We start from the raw sequence: 23,734 nt of genomic DNA, 5'->3' as shown, positions 1-23,734 counted from the left end.
TATTTGAGTTGTGGGAGGGGCCCAACATAACTGAAATATCCCCCTATCCAGCTGTACAAACATCCAATGCACTGTATCCCATGAAGAGAATGGAGGACCACAGAGAAGGGTAACTTCGGGCTGCAGTCCACTGGGTTCACATATGATGAAACTAGGACCACAACCTTCCCTCGCCTCGTCTATGGCAAATCTCCTCTAAGTCTTCCCATCCCACCCACTGCCCCTATATCCTTCCATTCACTGCTACTGGCATGATATCTCTTACCTACACCCCTGCCAATATAAAAAAAAAAGCTAAAACAAATAGATCCACGCAAGGATTGAAAGTCAGGTATAATTATTCCCTTGTACAAAGGAAAAGGGGAAAGAGAAATATGTGGTACTCATTGGGGCACTTGTCTTCTTAGTGTAATAGGAAAAGTATATGGTAGGATACTTACTGACAGAGTTAAAGAAATAACAGAGGAATCAGTTGGAGAAGAGCAGGGAGGTTTTAGGATGGGAAGGAGTTGTAGATCAGATATTCTTAGAAATTTAGTGGAAAGGTGTCTAGCGAAGAGAAAGAAGTTGTATGTGGCCTTCATGGATTTGGAGAAAGCATATGACAGGGTGGATAGACAAGGATTGTGGAAAGTATTAAAAATATATGGAGTAGATGGGAGGTTGTTGAAAGCTGTGAAGAGTATGTATGAGGGTGCTAAGGCTGCAGTGCATGTGGATAATGAACTGAGTGAATTTTTCTGTTTGAAGGGTGGATTGAAACAGGGATGTGTTGTCTCCATGGTTGTTCAACCCGTATATGGATGGAGTTATAAAAGAGATACAAGGTAGGGCAGTGGATGTAGAAGCAGCCCTAGTGAGAGATGACAGTGTTTGGAAACTCCCTGTACTGTTGTTTGCAGATGATACTCTGTTGTTTTGTGATGATGAAGGGGAGCTACAAGGCTTGGTGGATGAGTTGGGGAGAGTGTGTAAGAAACGGAATCTAAAGGTGAATGTAGGGAAGAGTAAAGTTATGGTCTTCAAGAGAAGTGAAGTCAGTGAATGTACAGTGAGGCTGGATGGTGAGGAAACGGAAAATGTGAGTGCATCTAAGTACTTGGGTAATGTGATGAGTAAGGATGGAAGTTTGGAGGGTGAAGTGCTTGAATGGGTACAACAAGGAAGAAACGTTGCTGGTTCCTTGAAAGCAGTGATAAGAAACAGGGAAGTGAGCATGGAAGTGAAAAAGTTAATACATGACAGTATTGTGATCCCAACTCTAACGTATGGAAGTGAAGCTTGGACCTTCCTGGAGCGACAGAAGTCAAGAATGAGAGCAGTGGAAATGAGTTATTTGAGAGGTGCATGTGGAGTCATATGGAGAGACAGACTGACAAATGAGGAAGTGAAGGAGCATTGCGGTGTGGATGTGGATGTGCCAGGAAGTGTTAGGAGAAACACACTGAAGTGGTTTGTCCATGTGGAGAGGATGGAGACTGAAAGGCTGATGAGGAGAGTATTTTGTCCATGTGGAAAGGATGGAGAGTGAAAGGCTGATGAGGAGAGTGAATGTGAGTGCAGTGGAGGGGGGGAGAGGGAGGGGAAGGCCAAGGATGAGATGGAGGGATGGAGTGGAGAGGTATATGAGAGAAGGGGGTGTGAGCTGGGAGCAGGGCAGTGAAAAGGCGGGGTACGGGGTGACATGGAGGCAATTAGTTTGTGGCCGCCCCTTACGGGACTAAGGCGTCTGGCAATAGATAGATAGATCTGCACCGAACTACTGTACCTGTCAATGAGAAAAAAAATAAAATCCTCACTTAAACTACTCCCACCTACACTTAAGTACCTGCCCGAGAAAAGAAATCCCCACCTAATATTGCTCCCAACTACACCTAACTTTATCAATGAGGGAAAAAAAAATACTACTCCAACCTACAACTAAGTACCTGCAAAAAAAAATCACTCCTAGTAGAACTCCCACCTACACCTACAAACCCTATTACGCAGCTGCAAACATCCCACAGGCATTACATCTTCCACCTCCACCCACTAACAACCTTAAATCTAACTCTCACCTACACTCACTCACACCAACCACAACCACTCACTACTACTGTATCCCTCACCTTTACACACTTCTATTCTACATACTCAAACCAACCATACAGCACCAACCACCGCCATTACACACTTTAATTCTATCTAACCTCACTCATACAAAACACAGCACCAGTCACCCCAATACACTTCCACTCTATCTAATCTCACTCATATCAACCACAATGCATTCACTCCCACTCTCATCTCAAAAACTCCCACCCACATACAATCAGTTCACACCATCTGCACCCACTAGCTCTACATACTACATACTCACTCTCTTACCAAACACACTGCACAAACTCCCACCTTCAACTCACACACTATCGCCACAACCAGCTTACACCCTCTCCACCATCAACTCCCACCATCACCCCACACAAACTCTAGGCTACATTCAACTCCTACCCTTCCCCTTTACCCACTAACACTCCACAAACTCCAACTTCCACCCACTGCCACTGTCTTTCACTTTCACTGACTGCCACTGTCTTCCACTTTCTCCCACTGCCACTGTCCTCCACTTGCACCCACTATCAATCTTCCATTTTAAACCACTGCCGCTGTCTTCCACTTTCACCCACTGCCGCTGTCTTATACTTTCACCCACAATCACTATCTTCCACTTGCACCCACTGTCAATCTTCCACTTTCACGCACTGTCACTGTCATCCATTTCCACCCGCACCCACTGTCTCCCACCTTCACCCACCACCAATCTTCAAACTTCCACCTACATCACAGCATAACTACCAACCACTTATGACAAACCAGATTACAGTTCACAACATCCCTTTCCCACTATCACTAAAACATCCTAATTCAGTCCACTTCCACTGTTAACTATCCTACCATATCCCACTGGCACTATCCCCTATGTCCTTCAACTCTCTATTTCCCAAAAGGAGGATGGCAGACTGCAGCAAGCCAACTCCAGCCTGCAGTCCACCGGGTTAACATTCCGAGGAGCCAGAGGCCATAAAAAAACTATCTTCCATCATACCCTACTAACAATAATATTCCATGTCCCTAAGTCCCTTTATAAGGCTCAAGAAGGAGGATGGTAGACTGAAGAAAGGCAATTTAGTGTATAGTCCACCAGAAGCACTTTCAGGTACGCGTGGGACCACAATAACTATCTTCCATACTCCACTACAACTACCATCATCATCATCATCATCATCCTTCTTTGCCTCCTCCTCACACTTAGTCTCCTATTTTATAATCCACCTAAACCCACATCCACTTTCATCCACCTAAACCCACACCCACTTTCATTCACCTATACCCACATCCACTTTCATCTATTTAAACCCACATCCACTTTCACCCACCTAAACCCACATCCACTTTCATCCACCTAAACCCACATCCACCCAAATCCATCACAACCAAACTTCAACCTGCCTAACTAACAGCCCATAACTTCTCTAAACACTTCTTTACAATACTGAAGTTAAGTATTTAAAAATTTCCATGGTAAATTTCGTGTTTTTCGGCATTCGATCGTTTTCTTGACATGGATCCGCTTCAATACTTTGTTCCGCAGAGTGATCAGACAAAATACAGTAGTAAATATCAATGCATCACACAACAAATATTTAAGTCTACAGAGTAAGTTCCAGTAGCTAAAAATAGGTCTATAGGGTATAGGTGTCAGTGGCTATGATATACACTACACTCCTTTCACCTTAACTTGGCCAAGATTACTGTACTTGTGCAGCCTTTTTAACATCTCAATGACTAATATCATATTCTGGTATTCTGTCTTTTACATCTCTGGATTTAAGATGGAGGGATGGCAATTTTAGGCCAAATTAGAGTAAAAAGAGTGTTCCTGTATCCCTTCATGCACTGGGATACCACAGGAGACATGCAGTTAGTAAAAGAAGTTGAGAAGGAAGGAATCTAATAAGTATCTGTTGTGTGAAGATTGATTCTAATACAGTGGCCACTTCGATATTGTTCACGTCAACTTATTTTATTTTAGTTTCTTACATTCATTTTGATTTCTTATGCTTCGATTCACTACAACTTATGCTTATTTCTAACGCTGTATTTATTCTGATTTCCGACACTTCAATTCAGTTTGATTTCTTATGCTTCGATCCATTACAATTTCTTACACCGACTCATTAAGATTTCTGAAGCTTCAGTTTATCAAGATTTCTTACACTTCAAATTCATTACAATTTCTTACGCATCATTTCACTCTTACGCTTCGATTCATTACATTTTACGCTTTATTTCATTATTATTTTTTCATTTAGATTCATAGAGATCTCTCATGTTTCATTACTTTTTTATTGTTTTATTCATCCCGATTTCTTGCGCTTTACTTCCATTTCACACATTTCTTGAAGTTTCAGTATCATTATGTTCCTACAAGCTGATATCATATGCTTCACTCTCACCCCTCCCCCCAAGCTATCACACCACTCCATTATACCAACACCTCTCTATCCTAACCCATCCAAGACTCTCTCTCTCTTCCCTCAGCTATTACTCCACACCAATACCCTTCTCGACATCAAACAATACAAATACCCCTTACCACCCCATCATAAAAACACCCCTCTATCCTAACCCATCCAATATTCTATCTCTTCCCTAAGCTATCACACCACATCATACAAATACCCGTTACCACCCCATCATACAAACAACTCTCTATCCTCACCCACCCAATTGTCTCTCTCTCTCTCTCTCTCTCTCTCTCTCTCTCTCTCACACACACACACTAATACTCCTCTCTAAGCCACCCACAATACATGCCCATCCCTCCTCCCCAACTATGCCATATCTACCCATAATCTTCCTCCAATATTGCCCTAAATCAGGGGTTCCCAAGTGGGAGGGGGGGGGAATTCCCCTCTGGGGTGAAATTTGGACAATTTAGGGGAGAATAAATGGCTAAGGCCAAAATGGCCAAAAGACGCTTTTTTGATGAGTTGTTGGCTACACATTCGATATATTTTATGGTCAAATTCATTCCAACTTTTAATTTGGGCTATCTGACAGTGAGGGCAGAATTTTGATCCTCAAATAATTATCATGGTTTATGAAAGTACAACTCTCAAAGATATTCCAAAAACTTTGTAAAATATTCATAATACCACTAGATTTCTGCTGCTATTTAAAAAAAAAAAAAAAAAAAAATGCTAAATGGAAGTGAGCAACTCTAGAATTTCTAGGTACTTAGAGTAAGTCCAAAGGGGAGAAGTACCCCCTTTTGGAATTTGGGGGGGGTAGTAATCAAAAGTTTTCTAGCAAATGTGTGGAACGACTGAGAAAAGCTTTGGAATCTCAGCCCTAGAGAGTGCCACTCTTCCCTAACCATTCCCCCTCCCACCACCACCACTGCACTCTTCAATCATTCCTCACCATCTTCACATAATCATTCCTCCGATCATTATCACCCTTTTCACACAATCATTCCTCACGATCACCCTCTTCGCACAATCATTCCTCATCACCACAACACTCTTCACACAATCAGTCTTCACCAACACCACAACACTCTTCACACAATCAATCTTCACCAACACCACAACACTCTTCACACAATCATTCCACACCATCATTATCACTCTTCACTCAGTTATTCCTCACTATTACCATTGCCCTCTCATAGTCATTCCTAACACTGATACATCCTACCACTGACACTCTACAATTCCTTAGCATCCACTTTAATCTCATTCCTAACCTGCTATTAGACTCAACTTCCTATGTTTCTTGGCCTTCCATCTCTCCTATTCCTATGCCACACTATAAACATCCCTCAAATCCCTCCCCATCCTCTGAAGGGAAAATGGTGAACTACAAAACAGGGGGCAACTTCAGCCTGCAGTTCACCTCGCTCATATTCAGATGAGCCTGTGGTCACAACAACTTCAATCAAACAATTTCCTTAACTAATATACCTTAATGTTACTTCCCATTCCCCTCCTAGTAAATATGTGACTTATTCCCTTTCTAATAAATTTGTAACCCAATCCCTTCCTAGTTAAACTGTAACCTATTAAATTCTATCTATTGCCAGACACCTTAATCCCGTAAGGGGTGGCAACAAACAAATTGTCTCCATGTTGCCCTGTCCCCTGCCGTTTCATTGCCCTGCTCCCAGCTCACACCCCCCTCTCTCATATACCTCTCCATTCCATCTCTCCAACTCATCCTTGGCCTCCCCCTCCCTCTCCCCCCTCCACCTCACTCACATACACTCTCCTCGTCAGTCTCTCGCTCTCCATCCTCTCCACATGGCCAAACCACCTCGATTTGTTTCTCCTAACACTTCCTATCACATCTACATCCACACCACAACACTTCTTCACTTCCTCATTTGGCAGTCTCTCTCTCCATGTGACTCCACATACCCCTCTCAAATAACTCATTTCCACTGCTCTCACTCTGGACTTCTGTACCCCACAAAAGGTCCAGGCTTCACTTCTATACGTTAGAGTCAGTATCACAATACTGTCATGTAGTAGCTTTTTCACTTCCATGCTCACTTCCCTGTTTCTTATCACTGCTTTCAAGGAACCAGTAACTTTTCTTCCTTGTTGTACCTTTTCAAGCACTTCACCCTCTAAACTTCCATCCTTACTCATCACACTATCTAAGTACTTAAATGCACCCACATTTTCCATTTCCTCCTCATCGAACATCACTGTACATTCACTGACTTCACTTCACTTGAAGACCATAACTTTACTCTTCCCTGCATTCACCTTTAGATTCCATTTCTTATACACTCTCCCAAACTCATCCACCAAACCTTGCAGCTCCCCTTCGTCTTCACTTAACAACACAAGTATCATCTGCAAACAACAGTACAAGGTGTTTCCAAACACTGCCCTCTCTCACTAGGATTGCTCCAACATCCACTGCCCTGCCTTGTATCTCTTTTATTACCCCATCCATATACAGTGTGAACAATAATGGAGATATAACACATCCTTGTTTCAATCCAACCTTCAAATAGAAATATTCACTCAGCTCACTATCCACACACACTGCAGCTTTAGCACCCTCATACATACTCTTCACGGCCTTCAACAACTTTCCATTTACTCCATAATTTATATTCTTAATAATTTCCACAATCTTTGTCTATCCACCCTGTTATATGCTTTCTCCAAATCCCTGGAGAACACATACAACTTCTTTCCCTTCTCTAGAAACTTTTCCACCAAAGATCTAAGAATGAGTATCTGATCTACACAACCTCTTCCCTTCCTGAAACCTCCCTGTTCTTCTCCAACTAATTCCTCTGTTAGTTCCCTAACTCCGTCAGTAAGTACCCTGCCATATACTTTTCCTATTACACTAAGAACACAAATGCCCCTATGATTACCACACACTTCTTGTTCCCCTTTTCCTTTGTACATGAGAATTATACTTGACTTTCAATCCTCTGGGACTCTACCTTCCTCCCTATTAAATTCCTAATGTAAAAATAAAAAAAATAAAAATAAACAAACTTCCAGTCCATTATTATCCCTTGCGAGTGTAGGGGCTTCAGGGCTTGCCTACCTGTCTACAATACTTAGGGGTGGGTGAACAGCTAACATTCCTTTTGACATTACATAAACAAAAACCTCCAGCTGCCTCTTATAAACTAAAACCCAATGTGAAAAGTACCTAATTTTCACCCTAATTGATGTTGATAATTAGACCACAGACTAAAAACAAAAAAGTGAGAAAAAAACCACAGTAGTCCACAGATTTAAAAATACAGTATATAACAGGATACCAAGGAACAGACAAAGGACTTTCTAAGGTTGAAAATGTGGAATGTGAGAGGAGTGAATGATGAAGCAAAAGAGAGAAGAATTTTTTAGGTGCTTGAGGATGCAAAAGTGGATGTATGTGGATTGAATGAAACTAAATGGAAAGATGAAAGGGTGAGAGAATGGGAGTATCGTTTAGGAATATGTGCAAGAGTCAATGAGAATGAGAGGGCAAGCGAGGGAGTATGGCTGATGATAAGCAAGGAGTGGAAGGAGAATATAAGAGAGTATGGAACAGTGGGTGCAAGGATTGTATGGGTTAGGATGAAAGTTGGTATACAAGCTCAGGAGGTCGTACGTGCATGTGCGCCGACAGAGGACCGAGTGGCAAGAGTGAAAGATGAGGTTTAGGCAAGTGTAGAAGCATGGATGGACAAGTCTGAGAGGAGCAAGAGAGTGTTTTTGATTGGAGACATGAATGGCAAAGTTGGGAATGTACGAGTGGATGTAGCGGTTGGTCAGTGGGGTGAGCCAGCTGAAGTAGATGGGAATGGTAGTGCTTTGGTGGACATCTGTGCTGCCAACACCTTCTGGCATAAGATGATCCACAGGTATACATGGAGAGTCATGAGGAGGATGGACGGTGAACTTGCTGAACGAAAGGCAATGATAGATTATGTGTGTGTGAATGAGCGAATGTGAAGACTAGTGTTGGATGCAAGAGTGTGGAGAGGGTGGGGGAATGGAATCTCGGACCATCACTTAGTGATGGCCAAGGTAAGGCTGCAAAGAAAATGGGTGAAGAAATGAAGGGGATGACAGAAGGAAACAGCTCTTAAGAAAAGAGAGAAGTTGCAAGAGAATGAGAAAATGGCAGGGTATAAGAGCATAGTGGAAGAAAGATTGGGAAGGTATAAGGGGTCGAAGACATGTGCAAGATATTCACGAAGAGATAGGCGCAGAGTGCAAGGTGGTTTGTGGAGTGAGTAGGAGATGCAAGGGTGTGCAAGGGACAGCATGGTGGAATGATGAGGTGAAACGAGCTGTGGAACAAAAGAAGAAGGCATATAGTGACTGGCTAACGACTATAGGTAGGGGAAAAGATGAGAGACACAAGAGTGAGGTATATGTGAGCAGGAGAAGGGAGGTGAAGAGACTGGTGAAGGAGAGTAAGAAGAGAGTGGATGAACAGTTTGGGAGGAATCTGAGTGTGAAATGGAGGGAGAGCAAGAAATTGTTTTGGAAGGAAGTAAAGAAAGTAAGACAGTGTGAAAGGGGAAATAGTACAGGAGTGAATGATGGGAATAATAGATTGCTGGTGGAGAAGAGAGAAAATGAGGAGATGGAAGAAGCATTTTGAGGATTTGTTGAATGTAGAGTGACAGCAGTGCAAGTATAAGAGGTTGCAGAACAGTAGGGAGAGGAAGAGATGAGAGGAGGAAGTAGGAGATCAGTAGGGCAGAAGTAGTTGAAGCAATGAAGAAGATCAAGATGGGAAAGACCCCAGGAATTGACGGAGTGTGTGATTGAAATGCTGAAGTATGGGGGTGAGATTGTTGTGGAGTGGAATGGAAGTTGTGTAGACTGGCTTGAGAAGAGGAATTGTTCCTTTATATAAAGGAAAAGAGGATAAACAAGTATGTGGTAACCACAGGGGTATTTGCCTTCTTAGTGTGATTGGAAAAATATATGGTAGAATACTCACTGATAGGATTAGGCATATAACAGAGGAGTTAGTTGGAGAAGAACAAGGGGGATTTAGGAAGGGAAAAGGGTGTGTAGATCAGATATTTGTTCTAAGATATTTAGCGGAGAAGAGTCTAGAGAAGGGATGGAAAGTGTATGCTGCCCACGTAGACTTGGAGAAAGCATATGACAGAGTTGATAGGCAAGGTATGTGGAAGATATAAAGAATATATGAAGTGGATGGGAAATTGCTGAGTGCTGTGAAGAGTATGTACGAGGGAGCTAGGGCTATGGAGCGAGTGCATGGTGAGCTGAGTGAGTTTTTTAATCTAAATATGGGACTGAAACAGGGATGTGTGATGTCTCCATGGCTTTTTAATATATTCATGGATGGGGTTGTAAAGGAGGTGCAAGGTAGGACAGTGGATGTGCAGGTGGTTCTAATGACTGACGGTGAGGTGTGGAAAATTCAGGTGTTGCTGTTTGCCAATGTTACAGTATTGTTGAGTGAAGATGAATGAGAGTTGCAAGGTTTGGTGAATGAATCTGGGACAGTGTGTAAAAAGAGGAATCCAAGTTAATGTATACAAGAGTAAACTTATGGTGATAGAGAGGAATGAAGTCACAGAATGCACAGTGAGGTTGGATGGTGAGGATATGGAGAATACAAGTGCATTCAAGTACTTGGGTAGTGTGATGAGTAAGGATGGAAGTTTTGGGGATGAAGTGTGTGAATGGGTACAGCAGGGCAGGAAGGTTGTTGGTTCGTTGAAAGCGGTGATGAGAAATAGGGAGGTGAGTATGGAAGTTAAGAAGTCACTGCATGATAGTACTGTGATCCCTACCCTGATGTATGGAAGTGAGGCGTGGACCTTGCTAGAGGGGAACAAGTCAAGAGTGAGAGCAGTGGAAATGAGTTACCTGAGAGGAGCATGTGGAGTGACATGGAGGGACAGGTTGACGAATGAAGAAGTGAAAGAATGTTGTGGGGTGGATGTGGATATGATTGAGAAAATTAGGAGAAATACACTGAGGTGGTTTGGACATGTGGAGAGAATGGAAATGAAAGACTGACTAAGAGGGTCCATGCAGGTGAAGTGGAGGGAGGGAGAGGAAGGGGAAGACCAACAATGAGGTGAAGGGATGGAGTTGACAGGTATATGAGGGAGGGGGGAGTGAGTTGGGGGGAAGGCGGTCAAATGGTGGGTGACAGAGCAAATTGGAGGTGTTCTGTCTGCGGCCACCCTCTGCATGATTAGGGTGTCGGGCTATAGACAGATAGACATATAAAAAATATAAATAAAAAGTAAACAACAGTAGAACAGATTTTACAAGTATAGAATAGTAGATAAAATATATGGCTAAGAGAAGACCATAAACTTTTAAAAATTAACATACAGTATAATAAAAATTCACTGTCGTCAAAAGTACATCGTATATTAATTCACGGGGTAAAAAATATGGGGTCAGTAACTCAAAATACTTTAAAATATCCTCTTACGCCAAGCACTGCCAATTCAGTCATAACTAACTCCTTCAACTTGAGGATGTATTACTTACTTTAAACCTACAAAACCCAGATGATTTTTACAGCTTAGGAGAGACTGCAAAATGGAGGGATTAGATAGCCAGGTTGGTCATTAATATCTATACTCCTTTTATTCTAACTTGGCCTAAAATTGACACCTCTGTTTTATGCACAGAGTGGTAACATTACACAGCAATATGATGCTAGTCATGAAGAAGTGCTATGGAAGTTATATAGAGCTACAGCTCTGTCTCTTTCTGCCACTATAGCAATGTGAAGTAAGCTGCAAAGGGACAAAAATCGGGGCCCAGTCAGAGTAAAAACAGTATACCAAGGTTCTGTCTTTAGTAATATTTTCACTGTTGCTCTGAACTTGCATTACTACAGTAGGTAACCAATTATCCTTATGCATATACCTGAAAATCTAAAACTTTTAAAAACATAAGTATAATTCCTACTATTTGGACTAAACACTATACTTAATGAGCATTTCTAATGTATATTTGACCAATTATCCATGTGCACTATATGAAAATCTCAAGAGTCTTTGAAATTAACTAAGGTAGCTCCTCCTGTTTGGATTATAGAGTACACTTGTTGAATAAATACACATCACTACACTACTTATGGATAACATATTTACATATTCTGCCTCCAAATGCTGCACTAAAAATCTCAAACAGTTCTATAGAATATACTGCTACTGCTATGATTATGCATAAATGAATACACACACACTACACTACAGACCGGAAACTTATCTTTACCTAACCTGCTTCTCAACTCAGCATCAAGCAACCTGTCCCTAAAATAACCAACAACTCAATGATATGAAGCCAGAATATATGCACACTTTGTTCCTCATGCTTAGATTACATATAAATGAATAAATACACACTACACTACTTTCAGGAAACTAATCTTTACCTAGCCTACTTCTCAACTTGGCATCAAGCAACCTATCTCTCAATGACAATAACTATTCAATGATTAATTTCAAACATGAGGTCCCTGTTATAAGTAAGGAATGTTCTAATATATAACTTTTTACATACAACTACTACTGTTACTGAGGGGAAACTGGTAAATTAAATTCTTATCTAAATACTGTAAATGGGAGAGAAACTGGCAAATTAACTTCTCTTACACAACTGCTACTATCAATGAGGGGTAACTGGCAATTTTTTCATACAAAAACTGTGAATGGAGGAAACTGCCAATTATCTTTTTACATATACTGTAAATGGTGAACTAGTAAAATTAACTCTGTGCATACAAATGAGGGGAAAGTGGAATATTAGTTGCAAAGGTAACTGTAAAATTTTAACCCCTTTAATCCAATTATGTAATTTTTAGTCTCTTCTTCCACTTTTATTTATACCTTGGGAAAGACCTGATAAACTTTAGTAGTTACATACAGACATATTCCTTTCAGTACTTGAGTTGAGTAAAATCAATCAAATAAAATCACCAGGTGGTGGCTCAATTGAAATTTAAAATGTCATCAGGCTGAAAAAGTTAAAGCAATATTTTTTTTTTTTCTTACTGAACTTCATAGCTAATAATAAATAGCTAAATATATAGCAAAAGACATAATCTCTTCAAAACTTGAGTTAAACAAAACCATTCAATAAAATTGCCAGGTGACGGCTTGATTAAAAACAAAAATTTTTAGACTGCACAAGTAAAAGCAATTTTTTTTATTATCTTACTGGACTTCACAGCAAAAAATAAATACATAATAAAAGGCAAAATATGACAAGGCTGTTAAGTGTTTCTATTCCCCTCCCTCTAGTTTATCAGAATTATTTTTATACAGTATAGTACAATGTTTACAGGGAGGCAAGTATGGTAAGGCGCAAACGATGCCCTACCCTTCCACTGCATCTACATGTCAGTCATTTTCATCCCTGACACATTATATCAAAAAGAATCATCAATGGGCAGATCATATCAAAAAGATTCATCAATGAGCAGAGAAAGCATTAAAAAGTCAATCCCAGTATATGACTTTAGCCAGCAGAGGGAAGTGAGAAGTACAGAGGTGAATTATGAAACTATAAAATCCTCTCTTTCAGCTATTAAATATTAGCCAGTGGATGGAAGTGAGTTGTACAGTACAAAGGAGGTGAAATATTAAGCATTAAATCTCTCTACATTAGAAATATTAGCCAGGAGAGGGAAATGAGTCATAGAGTACAAAGATGTGAAATATTAAACATAAAATCTCTCTCAATTTAGGAATATTAGCCAGCAGAGGGACGTGACATGTACGAAAAGGTGATATATTAAAACAAAATCTCTCTCCAATTAGGAAGAACAGAAATCAGTGAGGGAAAAAGAAAGAAGGAAACATGGGGGATATCAGCCATGGGGGCAAGGGGGGGAGGAATAAAAAATTGAAACACAAACTCTCCCAGCTTAGGAATATTTGCCTGCACAGGAAAACGAGTTCAAAGGTGAAATAGACAGACTTTTGTTCCCAACTGTGCAAAAAATTTTAAAAAGGGGGGGGGGAAGGGGACAGGGATTGGGGGGTGCAGGAAGTCAACATTATAAATTAAGAAAACTCATTATAGTTACTGTATGGATAACCTACATGCAAAATCAAATAGACTACAAGAATTAACCCACAAGCCCAAAGATGTCATTTTCATTCTATCCTTGCCATCTCCTGACAATTCTATTCAGCTTTAGGATGACTTTTCTAGCTGGTAGGAATAGATACAGCATTAATAAACCTTACAAGACAAATTTTAAGTTAAAATCATATGGCAGCAGCAAGAGTAGCTGGATTTTAGGGGGTAAAATTATCAGTTGGTAAAATATTGAGGGGAAATGGATCCAAAACTGAACAGTGACACAAAATTCCTTGAGAGCAGACAGGGTCACTCCATTTTGGTTACATACAATCCTTCCAATAACGGGTTTAGGTAGTGCTGTAGATGGGTGGGAGGTACTACCATAGGAGTAAAGAGTGGCAAGCACTTGTTACCTAGCCCCACTATCATCACTCCATGGTGGGAAATATTCAGCCATAGTACAGTCACTTTGTGATTTTTCTTCCAAGTGACTCTACATGGAGTCAGAAGTTTTTGCTGAGACTCGTTGTTGCTTGACATTATTAGACATCTCAAATTACTTTTTTTCCAACAACTTCCAGTAATTGCTGGGGAGTAATTAGCAGGTTTAGGGACTTGGTTTAGTTTCCAGTCCACAGGAAACATCAGCTGTACCATGGCCAACCCCAGTATGACTCCTTATGAGGAAGCATGGGGTCTTTTATTTTTTAATGTATGTATGTATATATGTATTAGGTATTAAGTTCCCTTTACAGTAGATTCAGCAAGCTCCATTATCATGAGTCAAGATCCACTTTTAAGGACACGGGCACCTGAAAAAGATTAACAAAACATCAGGGATTGATTAATATTACGTATCACAGCACGACTACTGCTATCCACCAGATCATTTACAAATGGCACATCACTGAATACAAGTAACTTTAGTCAGTTCATTTTCATTAGACAGAACTGGACTCGTCTTGACCAAGTCAGTGATGTTTAGCTATGAAGTGGGGATGAGCCTCCTTTGTTACTATTCATATTAACCCTCTAATCTGACTACATTTGGCCATCAAGTTAAAAAGAGGTTCCAAATCTTTGTCAAATGAAAATGAGCTTCCCATAGCACTGAAGATTTACCTTCTCTTGAAATACAATAAAAGTACTGAACACAAAGTATTAAGTTTCCTTCACCTGTTAAGGAAGTGGCTGGTTACCATCATACTGAAAGGTATTATCAAGGTGTGGGGTTAAAGCCTAGCAGAAGGTCTCACACACTCTCAGATGACACTCAAACACATGTACCCAGTCAAGTTCTGGGCTAAAACTACAAAGCAACAACCCATCCCCAAGGACAGACTGAATGGCAACTGGTCTTCAAATTTAACCTAATGCCCTACATATATTTCTATTTCTCCCTTACCTTCCTTCACTTTTTGTTACTCTTCTTTCTACTTCAGGTGGTTCTACATTGGGTGACAAGGCTAATGGCTTCCTGTAACCCAAGGAACCATTTAAAATGCTGGGTGGTAACCATATAACTAAATTGTAGGGTGAAATGGAAGCTGCTACAGTGCCCCTGTTAACTGGGTGGAGACACAAATGCAATGTACAGACGTCGGAATAAGTTCGTTTCCTTTTCCGTGTTTGTAACACTGGTCGATGGAGAGGTATCCCCTCCTCCTCCCGTCCTCATAGTCCCACACTCCCATCCAACTCCCCAACTTTTCTCTCCGACCCCATAACTCCACCCGGTTCCCTCCATACTCTCGCTCACAGCCAGCTAGGGGTTTTTGTACTTCAAGCACCTCTCTAATTACGTGTAGTCCGAACAACTAATAAAGGAATAGTACAGTATATACCATAAACCAAATTAGGAAAAGGTTTACTACACTGAGAGAGAGAGAGAGAGAAAGAGAAATAAATCTGCTGTGATTAAATGTTGCGGTAAACTTTTAGAGAGAGAGAGAGAGAGAAATCTGCTGTGATTAAATGTTGTGGTAGTAGACACCTCTTTTACAGAGAGAGAGAGAGAGAGAGAGAGAAATAAGTCTGCTGTGATTAAATGTTGCGGTAAACTTTTACACACACACACACACACACACACACACACACAGAAAGAGAAATAAATCTGCTGTGATTAAATGTTGCGGTAAACTTTTACACACACACACACACACACACACACACACACACACACACACACACACACACACACACACACACACACAGAAAGAGAAATAAATCTGCTGTGATTAAATGTTGCGGTAAACGTTTACACACACACACACACACACACACACACACACACAGAAAGAGAAATAAATCTGCTGTGATTAAATGTTGCGGTAAACGTTTACACACACACACACACACACACACACACAGAAAGAAAAATAAATCTGCTGTGATTAAATGTTGCGGTAAACTTTTACACACACACAGACACACACACACACACACACACACACACACACACACACACACAGAAAAATAAATCTGCTGTGATTAAATGTTACAGTAAACTTTTACACACACACACACACACACACACACACACACACACACACACAGAAAGAAAAATAAATCTGCTATGATTAAATGTTGCGGTAAACTTTTACACACACACACACACAGAAAGAGAAATAAATCTGCTGTGATTAAATGTTGCGGTAAACTTTTACACACACACACACACACACACACACAGAAAGAAAAATAAATCTGCTGTGATTAAATATTGCGGTAAACTCTTACACACACACACACACACACACACACACACACACACACAGAAAGAAAAATAAATCTGCTGTGATTAAATGTTACAGTAAACTTTTACACACACACACACACACACACACAGAAATCTGCTGTGATTAAATGTTGTGGTAGTAGACACCTCTTTTACACAGAGAGAGAGAGAGAGAGAGAAAAAAAAATCTGCTGTGATTAAATGTTGAGGTCATAGACACCTCTTTTACAGAGAAAGAGAGAGAGAGAGAGAGAGAGAGAGAGAAATCTGCTGTGATTAAATGTTGTGGTAGTAGACACCTCTTTTACAGAAAGAGAGAGAGAGAGAGAGAGAGAGAAATCTGCTGTGATTAAATGTTGTGGTAGTAGACACCTCTTTTACAGAGAGAGAGAGAGAGAGAGAGAGAGAGAGAGAGAAATCTGCTGTGATTAAATGTTGTGGTAGTAGACACCTCTTTTTCACACACACACACATACATACAGAGAGAGAGAGAGAGAGAGAGAGGAGTTACAAGGAAAAGTTAGGTTGTTAATGCCTATGCAGTCCATTCCGTGCAGATACTTCTTGTTTGCCTGGGAATGCATATCCAGTTCACATTTATTTTAGTGTAAGATCCTGCCGATGAATCCCTTAAACTTCTCTACTGTAGTGTTAACAACGTCCTTGTTGAGTCAGTTCCATGTGAATCTCATTCTGATTTAAAACACTTTAATGAGCTGACCTCGTAGTCTACGAGTTTCTACTAAAAAAGTCCCACAGCCCTCAGGCGAACCTGATACCTTAGTCTCCTGAATTCTTTATAAGTCAACGTCTGTCTTCTTCAAGTGACCAAAATTCCACAGCAAGTCAGGAAGTGGTCGTATTGAGATATAGACTGTGGGAACAATCTCTTTATTCCTAGAGAGAGAGAGAGAGAGAGAGAGAGAGAGAGAGAGAGATTTGGAATGGCAAGAACAATCAGGAGAAATACTGATAAAAAAAAGTGAGTGAGAGGAGAAACTGAAGCAGAGAACAGGAAAACACGCAGGTGAAAAAATGGAACAATGTTATAGAAATGACACACACACACACACACACACACACACACACACACACACACACACACACACACACACACACACACACACACACTCACAAATGCACACTTTTTGAATATTTGTCGACCTATCTGTCTGTGCCTGTCTGTGTACTCCCCCCCCCCCCGTCTCTCTCTGGATCCTTTGTCTCATCCCCAGTGTCCTTTTCCCTCCTTCCCCTTTCTTTACAGCTATCTGCTCAGTCTCTACCTTCCTCCCTCTCTCTTTCCTTTCCTTCATCTCTCTCTCCATCTGTCACTCCCTCCTTACCTCACTCTTCTTTCTCCCTTCCTGTGTCACAGCTTTGTCTTACTTTTTTCATCTGTCACATGTGTTACCTTTTTTCTCCCTTACTCTCTCCGTATTTCTTTACTTGTACTAAATCCATTTCCTTCACTCCTTTCTTTCCCCACTAATTACTGCATGCTTCTTTTTCTCTCTCCTCTCTCCGTCTGTCCTTGTCACCCAAAATCTCTTCTTTCATTCCGCTCTTCCCACTGTCTTTCCCTCACTTCCTTCCTCCATCTCCCTCCCCTTGTCTTCCCTTCTTAACATCCCTCTCCCCTTTCTTGTCCTAAAAATTAACCTATTTTCTTCCCACCCTTAATCTCTACTTTCTCTCGGCAAATTTCTCTAATTTCTCTGTTTCTCTCCCTCCCTTTTTACTTGAATGTCATTCGTTCTATTCAGCCTCAATGCTTTTGTCTTATCCTGCTTAGTTCTTTCCCTGCGTCCTTGCCAGAATAACACACTTTCTTCCTCCTCCCTGTTACCTTGCCTACTTTTCTCATTTTTCTCATTATCGTTCTCAGTATTCCGTTCCGTTGATGTCTTTCCCACTTTTTCCTTTTTGTTATCACTATGTCTATGTTTGCTCCATTCCCATTTTCTCTCAGCTGTCTCCCTTTTGTTTCTACTTCCCTGTCTCCCGGCCTTTCGATTCACATCTCCCTTTTCTCTTTCCCTTTCACACTGCTTGTATCTCATTTCACTTCTCACTGTCTCTTCTTCTTACTCTGTCTCTTTTCTTATCTCTCGTTGTTCTCTTCTTGCCTCTCTCCTTTTTATTTTCTCCGTAATTGCCCTCTCATTTCTTATTTTTCCACTCGCTCTCCCTGTCCGCCCGTTGCTCCCTGTCTTTTAACTCTCTTTTCTCTCTCTCTCTCTCTCTCTCTCTTACACACACACACACACAGTGTAGTAAACCTTTTCCTAACTTGGTTTATGATATTTACTGTACTATTCCTTTATTAGTTGTTCGGACTACACGTAATTAGAGATGTGCTTGACGTACAGAAACCCCTGGCTGGCTGTGAGCGAGAGTATGGAGGGAGCCGGGTGGGGTTATGGGGTCGTAGAGAAAAGTGGGGGGGGGTTGGGTGGGAGTGTGAGACTATGAGGAAGGGAGGAGGAGGGGATACCTCTCCATCGAGCAGTGTTACAAACACCTTAGTCCACTGAAAAGGAAACGAACTTATTCCGACGTCTGTACATCCAAGAACCAAATCTCCACACTATCCCCCACACCTCGCTGTGGCAAGGCAATGTCACCCACAAGGGAACACTGGTTCACTGCATGGGACAGCCCAACAGGGGCAATTACTTGTCTGTGGTTGATGGGCCTGCTTGGCCTGACAGACTGCAGTTGTCAACAGCAACAATAACAACAATGTTACTCTCAAACCCATATCAATGCAAGTTTATCTGTTCAGCAGATAATCACAATCTATAGCAACCTTACAATTATGGCGAACCCTTGGTTAGCATGAGGGATATGTACACGCATGAGTCATGCTACCCAAACTCATGCTTATCATACCATTACATACATGCAAATAATGGGGATTACATTCCACCTCCACAAAATATCCACCATATTTATCACTCAAGATCACCAACACTGAAGATAATATACATAGCACCCAAGATCACCAAGACAGAGCAGTACCACAAATACTTAATACAATATTCAGTAGTACCCTAAACATGAAACAATTAAAATATAAAATAATTTTTAACTCCTTACTTCTAAACAAACACATCTAAGCAGCACATTAATGCAGATCTCGGTCTATGATCAGCTAATTGTGTCAAAGAAAATGGAGCAAACAGGTGGTAAGATTTTTTTATGCTGGAACAATTCCAAATTAACTGAAGGTTTATAAACTACAAAATTATGGAATGGGGCAGGGGGGGTGGGGGGGATTTTAACCCGCCACGTGCCAGTGGCATTTTAAAATGGTCTGACATACAGTAATTCTGCGGCCAGTGCCAGTGCCATTTTAAAACAGTTTAAAATAAAAAACTTCAATGTGACCGCATTTTTCAAGATTCACAGGTAAAAACTGGCAGGCATGTAAGGTAACTGTTCCTCTACCATCCCCCAGGCTGTCAAGGCCATACACTCACTCGCTCCCCCCCCCTCACGCTCGCTCTGCCTCACTCTGCCTGTGTGCCTCACCCAGGGCTGTACATAGTGAAGACATTTTGTAAATATTTTCATGTAAGTGTATGTTGTAAATATTTTCTTGTAAGTGTAAGGACTATATAGTGAAGTCAAGTTGTAAATATCTTCTTGTAAGTGCCAGGACTGTACGTAATGAAGTCAGGTTGTGCCTATCTTCAAGTAAGTGTAAGATGATGCATTCACAGTGAGAAAGACACCCAAATTGTGATAGATGCTGAAGTAATAAGTGTAATAAGAAAAGTGTACTTAACATTGCTATACCTTCCCAGCACAAATACCTGAGTATACCTTACAAAGAAAATGGCTTTCTCTCACATACGTGGTGAGCGTGAGAGAGCAACTATACCTGTACACGAGTATGCAGGACTCAATAAGACTCATTTCCGAGCCTCGGTGAGCATTTTAATGGCAAAATTCGTTGTTTCCACATCGAAATCAATAATTTTAGCAAAGAAAAAAAAAAAAGGTCAAAAAATGGCCGGCACTGGGGTAACCCATTGGGCTAAAAATAGCCGGCACGTGGCAGGTTAATGACACTGGCTATGGCACTTGTTCAGGTGCTAAAATTGAGGTTAGTTGAGAATATTTTCAAAAGTCAAATGCAGACACCATACTCAAATTAACTAAGACTTACTAAACCACTGCACAACCTCTGAGATTTTGTGAAGGAATCAGATCATCCAACATTTGCCTTGAATGGAGAGGATTCACAGCCAGGTAACCACTGTACTCTCTCTCTCACAGGAACTTAATACTGATAAACCTCACTAGGAGTTTCTCTCTCTCTCCCTCTCTTTAATGGTACCTAAGTACCACTTTTCACCACAGCTCTTAACAGTATTTTTATTTTTTCTATTACACTGTTAATGGGGGCTTTGTGATGTTTGTAATGACAAACAAAATCAGGCACAATCACACTTTTCGGTACCCTTTAAACTTCATATTTTATAGAATATGGTACCACACGCCTGGCAATCTCTAGCCATCCCACCATTACAGGAGGTTGTTAACCTACATTTTTTCTCAAGGTTATGTGAGCAGCCAAACATAAATGAAGTGGAGGGATAGTGTGTGTGACTTAACAGGGGTGAAAAACACGGGGAAACTGAAACTGGCATGGAATCTTCACCCAGTTAACAAATGTGCTTAAGGATGCTTGTCATGTTACCCATGTCAGTGATCACACGTGTTAATTACTGTATGTATATTTTCTTCCCATACCACGCTACATTAAAATCATGCTAGAGTGGTTTGTGCTAACCATGGGTTTGCTGTACAGTACTCTCAAAACTTTACAGATGATAGTTTCTCCTTTCACCAGGAAATCGCAGTCTCCTTACCATGTACAGTTACTCTCAAACCACAGTACTATCACAAAACTCTCATGAAATCTCTACTAAATAACACCACATTCCTATTACCTTAATCAAGTCAAGCCAACTTCCAACAAGGGTACAGTAACCTCTTCTCACAATGCACGTGTCTTTACCAAATCATCTAATCACCCGCAAATTAGTCCCACTTTCTCTTAACAACCACCAGTTTACTCTCAAAGCTTTACCAACTGTAGTCCCTCCATTCAACAGCAATTCAATCATCTCAGTCTATGGTTATTCTCAGACCACGCTGTTCACACACATCACAAAACTAATGATGGTGTTACTGTTCTTTAATGACACCAAATACCCACAGCATTATCCAGCAGGTCTGGCCAAGTCTATACAGGCCACCATCTGATCAAGCCAGGTCCACAATGGTCACCTTCCAATCAAGCCAGGTACACACAGACCACCTTCCGATCAAACCAACTCCACACAGGTCACCTTCTTGCTTCATGTGGCATCACTTCATGAATGTGTCAGCCAGGGAAGGAGAATGCATCAAGGCACAACACATGCTGCTAAGAAAACCCACATCCCAACAGCTTCTGAAAAGAGACAGCATTATCTTCTGTTCCAAAAATAACTGTTACAATTCCTAACCATCCCTACCAAGACCTAACTGAGCCCTAGCATTATTTAACTCACGACCCGATGACACCAGGGGTTGCTCCAGCGATGAGTTTTTTATGCTGTGATGACATGTTGACTTAGGTCCACTGATCCACCGATGACTACTTCACAGAAAATAGGTACCTGAAAAAAAAAAAAAGACATTAACTTCTATTAGTAATTTCAAGATATTAACTTCTATTATACCCTATTTTATTGACATGTGCAGCTGAGATGTATGGGGCAAATAGAGTGTGTCTGATTTGCAGCTGGTGCCTGGCTGATGACCTACAGCTCTTCTCATTTGAACACATACATTTTTTTTTTTTTTAATTGCCTACAATACAAGCAGCCAGTTTAAATATGGAAGAATTTCCAAAGCTGAAGAGGTCAAAATTAGCTTTAAAAGTTTACTGTTATCAAAGAAAATTAAAATTGATTATATCATCATCATCATCTGGACCTCCTTTCCCACCCAAGGGCAGGGTGAGGAATAGCGATGTCCTGATAGCACAAACTTGCCCAATCCAAATAGGCCACACTTCCATTCATTCATCATTCAAGCCCCCGGAATCCTGGCTCTACCAGATACGCCAAAAAACATTCACCACATTCTGCAGCTTCACACAAACGTATCCGGTTGAGTCAATCCAAACGCTGCCATGCTCACAAAGGGTGCCAAAATCCCTGATCATGCACTTCTCCTCACAACATTCATCCAGCCAGCTCAATCTCTTGTCAGTTCCCTAGCTTCACCGACTTCCAAACCTCTCTTCCTCAAACACTCATCCATCATATCTCTCCACCTTCTCCTTGGCCTACCTCATCTCCTCCCTCCTTCAAATTCACTCAGGTAAACCTTTTTCACCACTCCATTGTTATCCACTTTCCACATGACCATACCGTCTCAGGACACTCTCTTCGATTCTGGTGTCCACCAACTTCCTCACTCCACACCTTTCACAAATCACACTTTCATATCATATCCACCCTCTGTACTCCACATACATTCCTCAACAGTCCCATCTCCACTGCTCTTACTCTTGACTTTTCATTTTCATGCCACACCATAGTCTCACACCCATAAGTTAGAGTTGGCACTAACACTCCCTCATGTAAGCCTCGTGCAGCTGCAACACTCAAGCCTCTGTTTCTTATCAAGGCCTTCATTGCACCAGCTACTTTTTCCTTGTGTCACTCTCCTTTCAACTTCTTTGCACCTTTTCCTCTCTTTTCTATCACTGTACCCAAGTATTTGAACTCTCTCACCAATTCCAGTCTCTCTCCATTCACTGTGACATCACACTGGGAGTCACCTTATCTCTCAGTAACCATCACTTTACTCTTTTCTACATTTACTCTAAAGGCACAACGCTCACAGACATCAACAAAACTGCACTAGCCTACCAAGTTCCTGTTCGGTACTTGCAAGCAGTACTGCATCATCAGCATACAACAAATTTGAGATATTCCACCCATCACCATTCATTACCAACGCCATCCCTCTCTCCATTACTCGTGTTTTCACTTCTCTCATCATCCCACCCATATATATATTGAACAACCATAAGGACATCACACAACCTTGTCGCACACCCACACCGATTGTGAACCATTCGCTTAGATGCCCATTAACCCTTACACATGCATCGCTACCATCATAAAAACTCTTGACAGCACCTAGCAGCTTACCATCTACACCATGCATGTGCAAAACTTTCCACAATGCCTCGCTGTCTACTTTGTCGTATGCTTTTTCCAGATCCACGAATGCCATAAACTCCTTATGGTCCTTCTCACAAGCCTTCTCTGCTATCTGTCTCACTGCAAATACTTGATCCACACATCCT

Source organism: Coenobita brevimanus, chromosome 11, assembly GCF_032717465.1.
Source record: "Coenobita brevimanus isolate Jiangsu-jjx chromosome 11, ASM3271746v2, whole genome shotgun sequence".
NCBI lineage: Eukaryota > Metazoa > Arthropoda > Malacostraca > Decapoda > Coenobitidae > Coenobita > Coenobita brevimanus.
This window is presented reverse-complemented; position numbering follows the sequence as displayed.